The sequence below is a fragment of the Stegodyphus dumicola genome, chromosome 2, assembly GCF_044657685.1.
Source record: "Stegodyphus dumicola isolate Sdum_Otavi_A_Nest chromosome 2, ASM4465768v1".
In the NCBI taxonomy this organism is placed as follows: Eukaryota; Metazoa; Arthropoda; class Arachnida; order Araneae; family Eresidae; genus Stegodyphus; species Stegodyphus dumicola.
The window spans coordinates 183842980-183858346 of NC_140769.1; the positions used below are offsets into that span (position 1 = coordinate 183842980).

The 15367-nt window shown below is 31.0% G+C and overlaps 1 protein-coding gene across 3 annotated transcripts in view; it reads left to right on the forward strand.

Moving 5' to 3' along the window:
- Positions 1-15367, forward strand: part of LOC118190211 (CD151 antigen-like) — an 85103-nt gene that overhangs the window by 12297 nt on the left and 57439 nt on the right. The window contains exon 1 of one of the 3 annotated variants that reach the window (XM_035360887.2): positions 3552-3697. The exons of 1 other annotated variant lie outside the window; for it this stretch is intronic. The gene's annotated coding sequence lies outside the window, so the exon portion shown is untranslated. Of the gene's footprint in view, positions 1-3551; positions 3698-10845; positions 10886-15367 lie in introns of those variants that run through there. One more of the 3 variants, XM_035360888.2, reaches the window with a different exon arrangement.

The following is a 15367-nucleotide window of genomic DNA, read 5'->3' on the forward strand; positions in this document are numbered from 1 at the left end:
TCCAAGTTTGTCCCATGATCTATGAAACACCCTGTATATATACTCGTACATATATAAATAAAGTCTTGCTATAAAAATATAAAAAATTTAAAATTGAGTATCACATTTTACTTTAAATTAAAGCAAAAATTAAAAATAATTTGAGAAAATAATAAAATCAGTCGATATTTAACATTTTATGGCTAAAGACTATTTTAAGTTTGTTTTAATTACTGTGTTTTTAATGTATGTAAATAATAAACAAGCTAAGGAACTACTATGTTACTAATGCTCATTTCTAATCTTGATTTTTATTTGTACTATGCAATGAATTAATTAAAAGTGATTCATTACATATTGCGAATAAAATCAAGATATGTGGCCCTCACCAGACAGATCAGAGGATATTATCATTATCGTCCGCCGGTATCTGGTGATGGTGGTGGAAGGAATTTCTTTTATCTGTCTATCCTCTTATTTAGCGTGACAAGAAATGATGGGTATTCGAAGTTACACTATATTAAGCTTTTTCCTCAATTACATTTTGATCGTAATTAGGTTCTTTTGACTAACATATTGTTTTTTCTTTTAAATTATCAGATGTTTTTCAAATTACTAACAAAACTTTTGCCAGAATCAAATCGTCGTAGTACTTTATTAATATCGATTTAAATGTAAATATATCGAATATAAACTGTAAGAAGAGCATGTGAACCATTTTAGGTGAACTGCACTGCAAAACAGACGAATGCGTGACTTTGAAGTTCAAGTCTTTATAAGAAGTAATAGGTGGAACAACTGCATAATATGGTTACATAATACGTTGATTCACGGAAACCAGCATTCCCTAGGTGTCACACTCCGTTTGCAGAACTCATTACTCTATTTCGACTAGATGTTTCAAGAATTTTCTGTCGAGAGTTATTTAGAAGCACCAATGGTTATTGATAATTTTGTCTGAGATCCCATTTTAAGTTAACTGGGTGTTTGTAAGGACATTTTAGTTGCATTCAGTTGTGTAACTTAAAAAACAAAGTTGCTCTTCGAAAACAATTAGCTGTAATGTGCTGTGTCGCCATTAATTTATTGCATTTGGTAATTATCTTTTTATCTGTTCGTTTTTAGTAACAATATAAGCATACCATTTCGATGACTGTAGAATCTTTTGATATATTTTGATTTAACTTGTGCTCTTTGTTTTAGTATGAGTTTAGCATTTGAACCATTCTTCTTCTTCTTTCTATTCTTTTTTTAAAATTAAATGCTTACTATTAGGTCACACTCTTCCTATATCTTGTTCAAATTTTGAATCTTTAATAAAATACTATTTATTCATCCACTCAAGCTCAAATTCGTTTTTTTTAAACTTGTAGTGGATGAAACTTGATGTTAAAAATTAATTATAATTATTATTATTTAAATATTTTAACTGTAGTCTTTAAGGTCTTTAAAATAGGAATTGACTTTAAAAATTTTTTATATTACTTGTTTTTTGTTTAGTGGTTGGGACGATGATATCCTTTCATTTGTTGATAAATAATTTAGTTATTTAGCATGTTCAATATTATCATAAAATATTTTTAAGCTGGTGTTTTTTATTGAGTTTTAGAGGTAGACTTCATATCCAATTACTTGTATAACTGCTCATGCTTATTTTAACATTACAGTCATGCATGTACATATCCAATAGTTAAACATGTTAAACAAAAATGCGTTTTTTTAACGTTTTATGTGTTACCTTTATTTATTAAATATCATGTTCTTCGCACTTAAACCATAAAATTCAACACAACAGCAATATAACAAAATAATTAGAAAGAGCATATCATTAGGATTTCCGATACACGATCTTAGCTCGTTGGAGATAAGATTGTTTTATTATTATTATTATTTTACGCAGAGTGTTGGTATTGCTTCCTTTGAAATCGTTGAGTTTGAATTTGTTAAAGTGTTACAAAATACGAAATAGATAATAAAACAAATTCTAAATTCCAAGTTTGGTTTCCACATTCGAGAGGAGAACTACGTTATTCAAAATTTGATGTCTCTAAGTACGGTTGTTTTTTAACAGTTCATATATACATTCATGCAGACTCTTCATTATTTAATTTCTTTAAATATAATGCAGGGCTCTAATATTTGGTGGCAACAATTTGAAAAGTGAAACAACGCAAAATACCAAAACGAAATTTAAACCCTTCTGGGCAAATTGCCCCTTTAGGCTAAAAAATGTAATAGTTAATGAATTGATATGAAAAGATTAAGAAAATTAAAAAAAGATATTAATATCTTTATGGCATTGAATACTATTGTAAATGTGGTGTGTGCCTGGCTACGGACGTTTTAAACTTTCAGAATAAGTTTATTATGAGTATCCAGTCAGTTAGAAAATATATGAAATTATACATTTATAGATAATTATTTCAATAATGCAATTAAAAGCGCACTCAGTGGCGCGGCATTTTTTGAAACTCTGACTATTCGTATCCCAATCAAACCAAAAAGCTTAGAAAATTTCCTATTCCTACCCGCGTAATGAATCAGACCTAGTCATGAGTTAAAGAGGAAAGAGGATTATATATTTTAATTTGAATTTCAAACTATAAGTAAAACATTTTTAACCCTCTTAAAGAGTAGTGAATGCAGATTTAAGCCGTTTTATAGCTTATTGAATAAAGTTTCAAATTGTCGATGCAAATCGTAATAAAAAAAAATTTCACCTATATTTTTTAATTACTCATATTTCATACGCGTTCCTCTGCACATTTGAAAGTTATTCGTGCTAAGCTTATTTTCTACCTGGTGACAGCTGTTTCTTTCCTTGCAACTGCTTTATATTTTTTCTCTTCTACAAAAGCATTTACCAATGCCAAACCACTTCTGTTCCTAGACAATGAATTAAATCTTCTCGAATGTCGTCGCCTACTCTTTTCCGGAATTCATTTCGACAGCCGCAAAGCGTAACAGAAAATTTTGCTTCTTTTTTACAATAAGAAGATCAGTCCAAGGTTAGTACGATTCTGAAAAATAAAAAAGAAAACCATAGTAAAGATTCTTCTCTGAGTACTGTTCTCATTTCGCCAAGCAATTTTCTGTAGAGAAACACTGTAATTATTTCAAAATCGATAGCTATCGGGAATAATAAAAATTGCAGTTACTTATTCTTAATGTAAATGTCAGAGACAATGAACCTCATACGAGGGTGTTCACACACACACACAAAATCGATGTTGGTAAATATTATCTACTCAATCGGAATAGATTAGAAAACAAAAAATACACATTCCTATCATTAGGCCCCTTTGAAGTATTTTATGAACGCCATTTCAAAGAGACTTCAAGGGAAAAACTTTGCGTGTGAAACTGTGAAGAACAAAGCTATCCATCAAAAAGGTATTAAAACATTATCGATGTCGAGAAGCGAGGATAAGTAATCGACACAAACGATATGTTTGTTCACAAAATAAAATGAGCGAAAGGAGTGCCCGTGTTGCCATGGAAATGACAACATAGTGTTGTTGGGACAACGACGACGCATGCTCTGGAGACTACCCATCAAGTTGGGAACTAACTCATCGAGCGCGCTTTTCCAAAGGAACTTCGGAGAATGTTTTATTAATTTCATTGCCGCGAAGGATATTCGAATATCCTCAATATTCTACGTGCTATAAATACCATTTGGATCCTCAAGGTTAATTTTGCACTCAACTAATTCTGCGTAAGTTTCATTTTATTTTATTTTTAACTTCTTTTCAGACATAAATAGTTCTTTAAATCTTACTTATTAAGCACTATTAAAAGCACTTATCCCTTTTTGTACTCGTTCATAACTCTAAGGTATTAGAATTAAACATATGTACATTTTCATGAGCTGTTTTGGAAATGAATGCTATTATTTTCTCCAACTTGAAGCATAAATTTTCTTGAAAGTTATGTGCTTGAATAAGTTTCTATGAAATTATCTTAAATCTTGGACATAACTGTGCAGTTTAAATCTTTTTTTTTTTTTAATTCTACCAGTCTGTCTTTAAAATATAAATACCGCATCATTACGTTGCATTGAATCAGATATTTATCTCATGCATCATTATCGTTTTTCTGTTAAAGAGCACGCTTACATTTTAAGCAATTGAAAAGAAAATTCAGATTACTTTGTAACGCCATTAGATTTTTTTGAAGTAAGAGACATGAAAAATGAGCAATGCCCTCTCCTGGAACTTGGACCTCTCGAATACGCGTCGACTATGCTACCGTTACTATGAAGGCATGCATATAGGAGGAGAAAATACTCAATATTTTCTCCTTTTTAAAGGGTGACTGGGGATTAGGGGACCCAGTCGTCAAATCTAGTGGTGATGAAACATCATCCACCAACTTTTAGTTCGGGCGCCACTGTAGAAATATTAGGTTATTTTGATGCCGAAGACGTGAAAAATGGGCAATGTCCTCGCCGAGACTCGAACCTGGACCTGTTGAATACGCGCCGAGTGTGCTACCGTTACACCACGTAGGCATGCACATAGGAGGGGAAAGTACAGAGACCTTTAAGCATAGCACTGGAATTAAATGACGAGCTTATGTATAATAATAGTAGGTTTTGTATTCTGTATTCCCTGCTGCGTTAAACAGATACACCACATTTCATAATTAGTTATAGTAATATATGAGCAGATTAGTATATTAGTATATTAATGAGGTAGCTAGAATTGTATGTTAATAAAATCAGAATGTTTCAGTTGTTTCGTCAGAATTCAACTCATGCTTTTTACCTTATTTCAGTGTAACACCAGAAAGAAAAATCCTTAAAAATTTTTAAAAGCATAAAAAAAAAAAAAAAAAATTCTGAAAGGTTTCAGATCTTAAATTACGTCCATAGGGGCGTTTTTTTAATATTTTGTTTGTTACCTTTATTTATTAAATATCACGTTCTTCGCACTTAAACCATAAAATTCAGTTCAAGAGCAATATCGCAAAATAATTTTAAATAGAGCATATCTTTAGAATTCCCGACATAGAGCCTCGCGCTTTGGAGATAAAAGTGTTTTTTCTATACAACGTTGCCACTGATCGTTTTGAAATCCTTGAGTCTGTTAATCAAAAATTCGTTAAGTTTTACAAAATATGAAATCGATAATAAAACAAACTCCAAATTTCAAATTTGGGCTTCCACATGCCCATATCCGCAGTAGGATTACGCCATTCAAAATTCGATGGCTCTATGTACGGTTATTTTATCACAATGCGAGAAATATGCATACATTTATGCAGATTTTTCATTATTTAATTTCTTCAAATATAATGCAGAACTCTAACATTAAAAAATTAAAATCTTATGCCGTAGCTAATAATCGTAATATACTAGAGGTTATCAATTTTTTGATTAATGAGTAGCATCTAAACAAAAATTGGAAAACTTTAGTACCACCACTATATTTTACATTGATTATTTTCAATTTCTCAATATAAATATTAAGACAAATATACATTGCCATTTGCACAACCTGTTTGTAACACATAAAACAATTAGATTAAAAATTGGTTACCATTTTAAGTATCAAAATTTAATTTGAATATAAGACATGAATTTTAAAATTTAGGGCGAAATTTTGGCCTGTTTAAAGCTAATCAATTTCTTTATGCCTGGCCTTATTTCACTTACTTTTAACCGTAAATTAGGATCCACTTTTAATTTTATGTATTTATTTTTCAAATATAACATGGAAGAAAATCCTTGATCACACAAATAGGTTGTGTAAAAAGGGGTGTACTCAAACTGCGCTAATGAAAATCCTCCCCCGGGTCGAGCTATAGTCCAACTGCGCCAATCAAAATTTCTTATTCCTGCTGCCTACAGGGTTACAATTTAACTTTTCGAAGCCAATTGTAGCCAAGAGAAAAATAAAAATAAAAATAAATAAATGGAATTACATATCACAAGAACAAGTAAAAAATATCTAACAACCAGGCTAATTGCATGAATAACAGTAATAAATGCGAGAGCTAACAAAGAAAATAAAAGGTATTGGTAACCATACATATTAGCATTACAAACATATTTCATTTATTATAATAATATCATAAATTAAATAATTATAAAGCATACAAATTATATTTTAATAAATTACATCAATAATAGTCAAGATGTCTGAACTAGACTGGAAAATTTCATAGAGCTCACTAGCGTGCAAAAAATTATTCCATATCAAAGTGTGGTAAAAATATTTTTTGTAAATTAAAGTAATCATGTAAATGCTTGCAGAAATTAAATTTAGTTAAATTTAAAAAAAGCTTAGCATGAAATCTATTATAACAACATTACTATGCATTTAGAACACTGACGTATAAATTGTAAATAAATTTAAAATATTATGCTAAGAAGTTTTCTCTAAAATTTATCTAGAAGAAAGGAATTAGATAAACAATACTGTAAATTAATGTAATCAGTCAGGCCTCTCAATAAATAAAAGTTTATTTTTTTAACCAAAAATTAAAAACTGGGATGCAAAAGTTTGAGTAATATCCTTGGAAATATATGAACATATAATTAATTAGAAATGTATAATTAAATTAATAACAAGCTACTTAACAGCAACATTAAGCTTAATTTCATTCTGCAGTCTCAATAGAATGTTCCATTAATGGCGATAAATGACTTTTTGTAGCACCCAATCTTCTTGGGAAAGAAATAGGGGACAGGAAACGTCGCGCAGTTCGTGGGTTAGATAAGAGGGGTACGGGATCTTCGATCAAATTCGGCGCAGTTCGTACCACACCGTAAAAAGGCAATAAAAATTTAATAGCTTTATTTGAAATGCCTTTAAATTCTTTTTTTCGTTTCAATCGAAAGTTAACAAGCGTGTTATTTCTGAAATCTTCAGTAAGAGTTCGATCACATGAAATTTCTATCAATTGTTCTTTTCTTTTTCAATTTTTTTTCACGAGATAAAATTTCAAGTATTTTTGAACAAAATGGATTTCTAATTTTCTTTTTCATAATCTTTAGAAAATACATATTGAAACTATTTATCGATGAAAAACAATTATTTTTAATACCAGAAGCTAACTCTTTTTTAATTTCAACTCATTTTCCGTTAGAAAACTTTCTAAATGGGGTCGTTACATCAGTACTTTCATCTAATTGCAATGTGAAATACTCAGTGTTTTATTTTTTGAATAAGAGTCTCTTTTATGGAATTTGCCATTTCGTGAATTCGTAAAATTACTGTATCATTTGATAGAGGAATATTATTAAGTTCATTAGCCGCTTTTCCGTTGTGAAAACGATATGTTTAGTTCTTGATAACACAAAGTTTTCTCCAATAGTGTGAGCCTGTCCAGTCTTGGTAATTTTTAGGTACTAGCTTACTAGGTAACTAGCTTCCGAAGCTTTTTCACTAAGTAACAAAACCTTTCCTTACTTGTTTACAGTTTTCCAACTCCGCTAATTTCCTCTTAAAATATTCTTCAGATTTATCCTTTAAATGAGTATGCTTAAATTCAAGACATCTTAAACGGTGATTTCATACTTTAATTGAATAATAGTTCACTGCAAACAACACATCTCTATTCGAAGTAAACCCAAATGATAAATAATTTTCATTATATTTTTTATAAACAATTTTTCTTTTCTTTTCAATATTCTTAGTGCTAGTAGATTGTTCTGTATCCATCACTGTGAACCACCCCTTTTCCGCTTAATCAATCTTAGACATTTTTTCATTTTGAAAATCTAAGTTTGTTTTAATTTTCACAAATATTTAGATGCACAGTATATTACTAGTTCTTCAAAAACAAACGGCTATTTCTCAAATTATATAGAAAAGGAATACAAAATAACAAGAAGACAAAATACTTGCTGTTAGAGACAGAAAATGAAAATAAAAATGAATCTAATTGAAAATAGAGCAATATGAACCCGGAAATGGTGGCAACATGAGGTGTAAACATCAGGACAATTCGGGGAGACGCGCTAATGAATGGATCAACTATTGAATTAATGAGATACTATTATCTTTTTATAGGAACTTATTTTTATTACCTATTAAATACAATACCCTTTTCTAATCCTCTTTTTAAAAACGTCATTTATGACAAATTTTGTTATAGCAAAAGAATGTTTGGGAAAATAAAAACGGATTATTTTGCTAAAGTCTATGAGTGGATATAGACCTTGAACAAGGCTCAGATCGCCTATATTTACGAGTTTTAGAGAAAAAACTTAAACAAGATATTGTGTTTTTGAATTTAATACTTAAAAATACTTTGCTTCTTTGCGTATCACATATTTTTCTTTTGCGTACCATCAGTTGAGAATGCTGGTAATATACGACACGGTAGCTCATACTAAAATAGGCGAGGAGAAAAAAGAAGTTAAATGTAACAAGGAAATTACATTTTCTAGGTAAATGTCCTCTCTGATAATTTTTTTTTTGTTTAAATATAAAGCCTTTAAACATTATTTGTAATTGTAAAGCTGATTTTTTTCTAGTTATGCATCACTTAGATTAGTAACAAAAACTAATTACTTAATTCAAACATACTTTAGCCTGTCAAACAAAGCCAATCAAGTGATGAGGTACAATTAAGCCTTGGAACTACAAAGAGGACCGAAGTCACGCTATGTCTACCTACTGGGTTATCAAAGGTTAAATGTTTATACTGGCTCCTAGAAACGAAAACGAATCTTTGGAGAGGTAGACGTCATTGTACTCATCTGTACGAGGAGAAAAAAATATGAAGAACGCTCTCAGTCTAGCAAATCTAAGATCATTGAGAAATTCTTTAATAGAAACTTCAAGTATATATAAAAAGAAGCTGGCTGCAATCTTTGGCAGCTCACTGAGTAAAACCAAACTGATCTCTGAACCAGAAGATCATCGGCTAAAATGCCAGCTGAATGCTATGTTTTACATATAAAGAATTAAATAATAATCTTAATTTATCGTTGCTAAGAAGGCCGAGATATCAGGTGAACAGCAATAGAGTAGCAAGCATAACTGGCGCCCGTAGCAAAATACCCTTTTGGCGTTCCCCCCCAAAAACACACCACTTACAGTAGCATAATGTATAGAATATATTCGTAATAATAAAATAATGCAAATAATAATAAAATGCTGAATCTGCCATAAAATACTATAAAATATATTAAAAATAGTCACTACCTAACTACACTAGCATTGGATACGGAAAATATATTTGTGTCGACGGAAAAATCAGACATACGATGATCTGGAATTAGTTAAAAAAGTATTATTTATTTTCCATATTTTTATAATTTTTTTAAAAAAGTAAAATTTTTAAACAATTAAAATTTTAATACATATTATAGATAAGTAGATATATTTATTATTAATAATATAATATTATAATACCTTAATACAATTAATTGCTATGTATACATTTTTCTTGCCTTGGCTGAAGCAAAATTTATCAATTACTTCATCAAAGTCGATCCTTTCAAATTTTTTTCTTTCTACATTTAAAAATGCTAGATGACTTAGGGGATCTTGTTCCATCGTTGAATGTAAATACGTCAAAATTTATTTAATCTGCTGAACGAATGTTCATTTGATGATGAAATAAGATTGATAAGAAGATTTGATGATAAGAAGTATTTGAAGTGCGATTCTTAGGTTTGAAAAAACATTTTCTCTATAGACCTCTAATGGAGTTTTAGATTCCGTTCCTGTTTTACTGCGGAGTAACATCTTGCAGTCCCATTCACTGCTCAAAACAATTAGGGGATATTGTGGGTTTGGTATGAAATAACCATACAATCGACAACTTTTTTAACAAAAGGAAATAGAAAAGATTATAAAGGAAAATTTACAAAATTGGGAATATGCAAATTTAGTCTGTAAAGTCGAAAACTATGCGTTTTAGATAAGGAGTAAGAAAGCGACCTGCAGCATTCCTTTTGTAGTAAAAGATTAAAAACAACTCACACGCGTTAAATGCTTTGTAGCAGTGAATATGCGATGTCTCAACAAGAAATGTCATTTCCAGACTGTGGAATCCTTTTTTAGAAACTGGATATGTTTGAGAAATTCGGGAGAAGGTCGTATTATTGTTTTAAAATATAAAGCAGGAGCTATACGTTCATTTCATTAAAAAAAATAAAAATATACCTAATTTTTAGAGAAATAAAGAGTTCAGAAAGAACGTTTTGTATTTGGTGTATGTACTGCAAACATTTTATTACACATTTTATCAGACAAATCAAGAAAATAAATAATTAATTATATTACAATAATTATTAATTTTAAATACATTTCCCAGAAATCGATTAAAATAAAAACTGAATTTTTTCCGAAAAATCTTGTTTGGAGACTATTTGGCGCCCCTCTGCGAGCGGCGCGCGGGGCATCATACACACCCTTGCCCCCCCTCGCTACTCCATTGGTGAACAGTTAGAAATCACCCAAAATTAGCTAAAAATTTAGATAAGTAAATACGTTTTAGAAAAAAGTACTTTACGAGTGTTAATTTGCCTTATCTAACTTGGATTAGAATAATGGCTGGAGTATGGTACAGTAAATTTACAACTATGTTCAAAATTAAAATGCTTGCATTCTTTGTGTTCATATTATATGCTACACCGTGCAAATTAAGAAAATTAAAGGTCGCAGAGACAAATGATTAATTGTGACAGGAAAAATAATTGAAATCTTATAGAGCGAAGCTGTAGCTTATGATAATAAAACATGCGAGCAGAAAAATGGAACTTTTAAAGCGAGCTAAGTAAATGTATTTATAAATATGTTTCGAAAGGCGCTCCTATTAGCGGTTCGATTGCAGTGTTCCAAATGTCAAGTCGAAAGTGTAACGAGGTGTTTGTGGCGCCAAGTACTGTAAATACGTCTTGCAAACTAGACGGTGGCAAGGGAAACGAGAAGCTATCAATCAGGTGATGTTTCCAATTTTTTGTTACATTCGATGTCAATTTTTAATTTAATTTGGCATTCTTGTAAAAAATACGACACATTTATTTATTTACTTAACTATATTTTTATTAAGATGGCCTGTATTATTCAGGAATATTCTTAAAAGTCTGATTTTTTTGGGGGGTCCCACATTTTAAAAATTTCATTCCACAATAATTTCTTTAAATTTTATTGAAAAAGAAATAACTTCTATATTAATACTTTCAATTCTCAATTTATAGCCGACGAAAAACTAATGCCGTCGATTTAAATAACTTGAAAAGAAGCAACTTAAATTTAAATATCCAAGTGATATAAATGCTTCAGAAATTTCATCAAAATGTATGTTGTTTTAAGAACAATGTGATTTCTGAACTTTAAAGCAACTATAAGATCGTTTAAAGGTAATTCATGAATATGATTCAATCACATCCGAATCGGGAATTTACATTAAGAATACTTTTAGCGTTGCCAGTTGCTGTTTCTAAGAGTGGAAGAAGTTTTCAAATATGTATGCTATAAAATATGGATTAAGCAATAAAATAAATTTTCTAAAAAAATAACTTCGATTGAAAAAAATTCTGAAAGCTTTATGCACGCCCAAAGGGTCGTTTTTTAAACTTTTTGCGTGTTATTTTTTTGTTTTGCGTATTTATTTATTAAATATCATGTTCTTCGCCCCTAAACCATAAAATTCAGTTCAAGAGCAATATCGCAAAATAATATTAAATTGAACCTATCTTTGGAGATAAAAATGCTTTTTTTTTTTTTTTTTTTTTTTTGTCCAGTGTTGTCCTTACTCGCTTTGAAATCGTTGAGTTTCTTAACCAAAAATTCATAAATGCTTTACAAAATATGAAATCGGTAATAAAAAAATTCCAGCTTCCAAATTTGGGCTTTCAGATGCCCATATTCTGTGGAGGATTACGTTATTCAAACTTGGATGGCTCTAGCTACCGTTGTTTCATCACAATGCGAGAAACATATATACATTTATGCAGATTTTTAATTATTCAATTTCTTAAAATATAACACAGAGCGGTAATATTTGGTGGCAACAATTTGAAAAGTGATTCACCGTTTATAGTGAATCGACGCAAAATGCCAAAGAGAAATTAGTAGCCCTCCTGGGCGAATGCCCTTTGAGCTAAAAAATGTAAAAAATACTTGAAAACTAATGGATAGAATAATTTTCTGTATTAATTGCACTGATATTTGTACTTTTAAAAGTTATTTATTATCTTAATCGAATTATTTAAAATGTTTTCCATCTGCAATTAAAAAAAACCTTCTTATGTATACTTGTCTGGGTGTAATATCTATGATTAAATTACTATAATAGTTTTGACACTATAAACTATTATACTCGTCGAGCCGGCATGTCATGTACCTTCAATCTTTTGACAAGGAGAAATTGTGTTACATTCCGGTTAGCATAAAGCATTATCCATAAAACTTTGGAAAGACTCCGCTTTTAGGCATTTCTAATGTCAAATTTTTCTATTATATTTATTGAATACAGTCCGTGTCTAAGCGGATACGAAACACTAATTTGCATACTTCGAGAGTCAACTGCATCTTTATTAAATTAAAAATGGCCTTTCCATGGTATTTTTTTTACCCTTCGTCTTAGCTAACTGAATATAATTAGTTTCTTTTCCATTCTGAAGGTTTTATTTACCGGCATTTGCTATGCATTCTGTTCGGAATCCTATGGCTGTTATGAGCTTTGAGCGAATTTTCTTTGCTTGTTCATATATACGTATATTCACTTTCACCGAGAAGTGCGTGACACGCATAGTGATGACGCAACGGCGGTTAGTTTTCCGTGCCTGTCGCCGCTCTTTTTCCCATTAGCCTACCTGCCGCTTTGCGTAAAGGTGAGTGAACTTTAGATATTATGGGCTCCATGCGGTACCTTCCGTTGCAAAACAATATTTTCGTGTGCAAGATTCAAATATTTCATAATGATGTAAACTAATTTTAATGAATTATTTATCATTAAAATTAAGAAATCAAATTCTTCATAATTGAGATAAATTATTTTATTATTTAATATCTAGCTAGAAAATTCTGAAAGTATGCATTTCTTTTAATTATTGCTGTCATTAAAAAACTTAACTATTATCTTTTATTTGTATTTTAACAAACAGTTCTTAGTAACCACAGTGATGCTGAAATGTTCATAATTATCAGCTGGGTATATTGTAAAATAAATATATTTTAAGCCATATGTCAGTTAGATATTTTGTTCAAAAATAAAATAAAAAGTTAGATTAATGAGAACTCGTTTCATTGCGTTTTGTTAATCAGTCAGAATTAAATTTGTAAACTGATAGTTAAATTAAAAATCGTCCATAACGTCGAATGCCTACGCTATAAAAACTTATTTTCAAGGTATCGTGGAAGTTATATTCAAAATCTTACATCTCACTAAAACATTTTTCAGATTATAAGGTATTTTCTCCCTTCTTCCATCATGCCTTCATGGTGTAACCGTAGCAATCTCGGCGCGTATTCGAGGGGTCGAGATTCGCGCCCCGGTGAGGGCATTGCTCATTTTTCATGTACTTCTGCTTCAAAATGATCTAATGAATCTACATTGGCGCCCGAACTGAAAGGCGCTGATCAATTGGTCAATAATTCGTCACCACCAGTATCTAGCGATTGCGTCCCTTAATCCCCAGTTGGCCTAAAAAGGGGCTCTCCTTTTAGCATGTCTTTGTGGTGTAACGGTGGCACACTTGGCGAGTATTTCAGCGATCCAGGTTCGAGTTTCAACGAGGGCACTGCACATTTTCAGGTTCCTGACATAAAAAACAAAACAAAACTAATGACTGTACAAGATTGCCAGGTAATTGATTTTGCCAGTTAATGGAAACATATTCCAGATCCTTGCAAAAACAGGACGTTATTGCAAATTTAGCTACCTAAAACCTTCTTTATCTTCTAAAATGGATGTGAGGAATCTACGAAACATAAAATTCTATACAACGCAATTGAAAACTGTCTTTAGTATCGTGATATATCTCCCGATGTGTGTATTGCGATATTTATATATATAACACACTAGATGAGGCAGTCTATCTACCGTGGAGGTCTGTAAAATAAACTGCCCCGTTAAGAGGGCGATTTATTTATAGCGGTACAATTCTTTTATTAAAAAAGAACCAATAAAGTATAGTGAAATATTTCCACTCTGACCGCCCAGACGGGAAGGTGGTTAGTGATTCTGACTCCCATACCGAGGGCCCGGATTCAAATCCCGAGAAGGAATGGTTATAATTTGTCTGTCCCTTCATAGAACCCAACGGTGGTTCACCTATTAGGTGCTTCCATAATAAAGAGATCACCGCTTAAAGCCTTCGTACTGGCCAATTCCTACAAACGGCTAGAGCCTGCCACTAAGGGGAGAGAGAGTTTACACTCTGAGTTACAAATACAAGAGAATTAAGTTACATGCGATATCAAACTGCTACATTATAAAAGCAGTTTTAGATCCAAATTTAAAATTCTTAAATTCGAAAGAAGAATTCCAAAGAAAGAAGGAATGGAATTTTTTAAACTAGCACTACACTGAGGTTGAAATTTTTTGATCATTCAAATTTGTTATAAATCTCTTGAATCTAGTGAGAATATTATGAATTCTTTTCCTTGAATTATAAATTATCGCGAAAGAGTCACAAATTTATTGAGCAGATCCTATTCTTATCCCAATACAGATGATATTATTTTACATAAGTTTTAATTTAAGTATGTGTTTAAATAACATTTTGCTCCGAATTTAATATAAAATATGGGCACTAACCTGCATTTCATTCGAATACGTATGGTAGTAAAAAGTGCAGTGTATAGCGTAAACTAAAAGCATTAATTTTTAAAATAAAAGATAATATAGTCTGCATTTTAGCTATAACGAATGTAGCGTTTTGAAGAAATTCAGAAAGACGCTGCAGGTAAAAACGCATGTTTTCATATGCGGGTTAATTAGCACGCAGATCATAATTTTCTGCTGATAAGCAGTAGCTCTTAGGACCTCATTTGTTGTCAGCTGCGCGTTATGAATACATTCATAACGCGTTACTTCTTAAGGTTTTTTTCCTCAAAATATGCTTGTGGATATCTTAATACGTGATTGAGGTGTTAATGTTTTAGAACCAGGCTACACACAGACATACTGAGAATATATATTACCTATTTTTGATGTAAAATATCTGAAGAGTAAATCAAAGTAGACGAGACGTAAATTAGAAATGCATTCAGAACTCATTATTTCCAAGTATTGTTAGGTATATCAACATACATTATAGGATTGATAGCTTTTGATGGTCTTCAGAAAGCGATGGAGTTATAGCTACACTGCTTTTAATCCCTCCTCCTGGCTTGCAAAATCCTACATTGAAATAATGGGAATTATCCGATGTCAAAATGATGAGACTTTTAGAAGCACTACAATTACTGAAAGT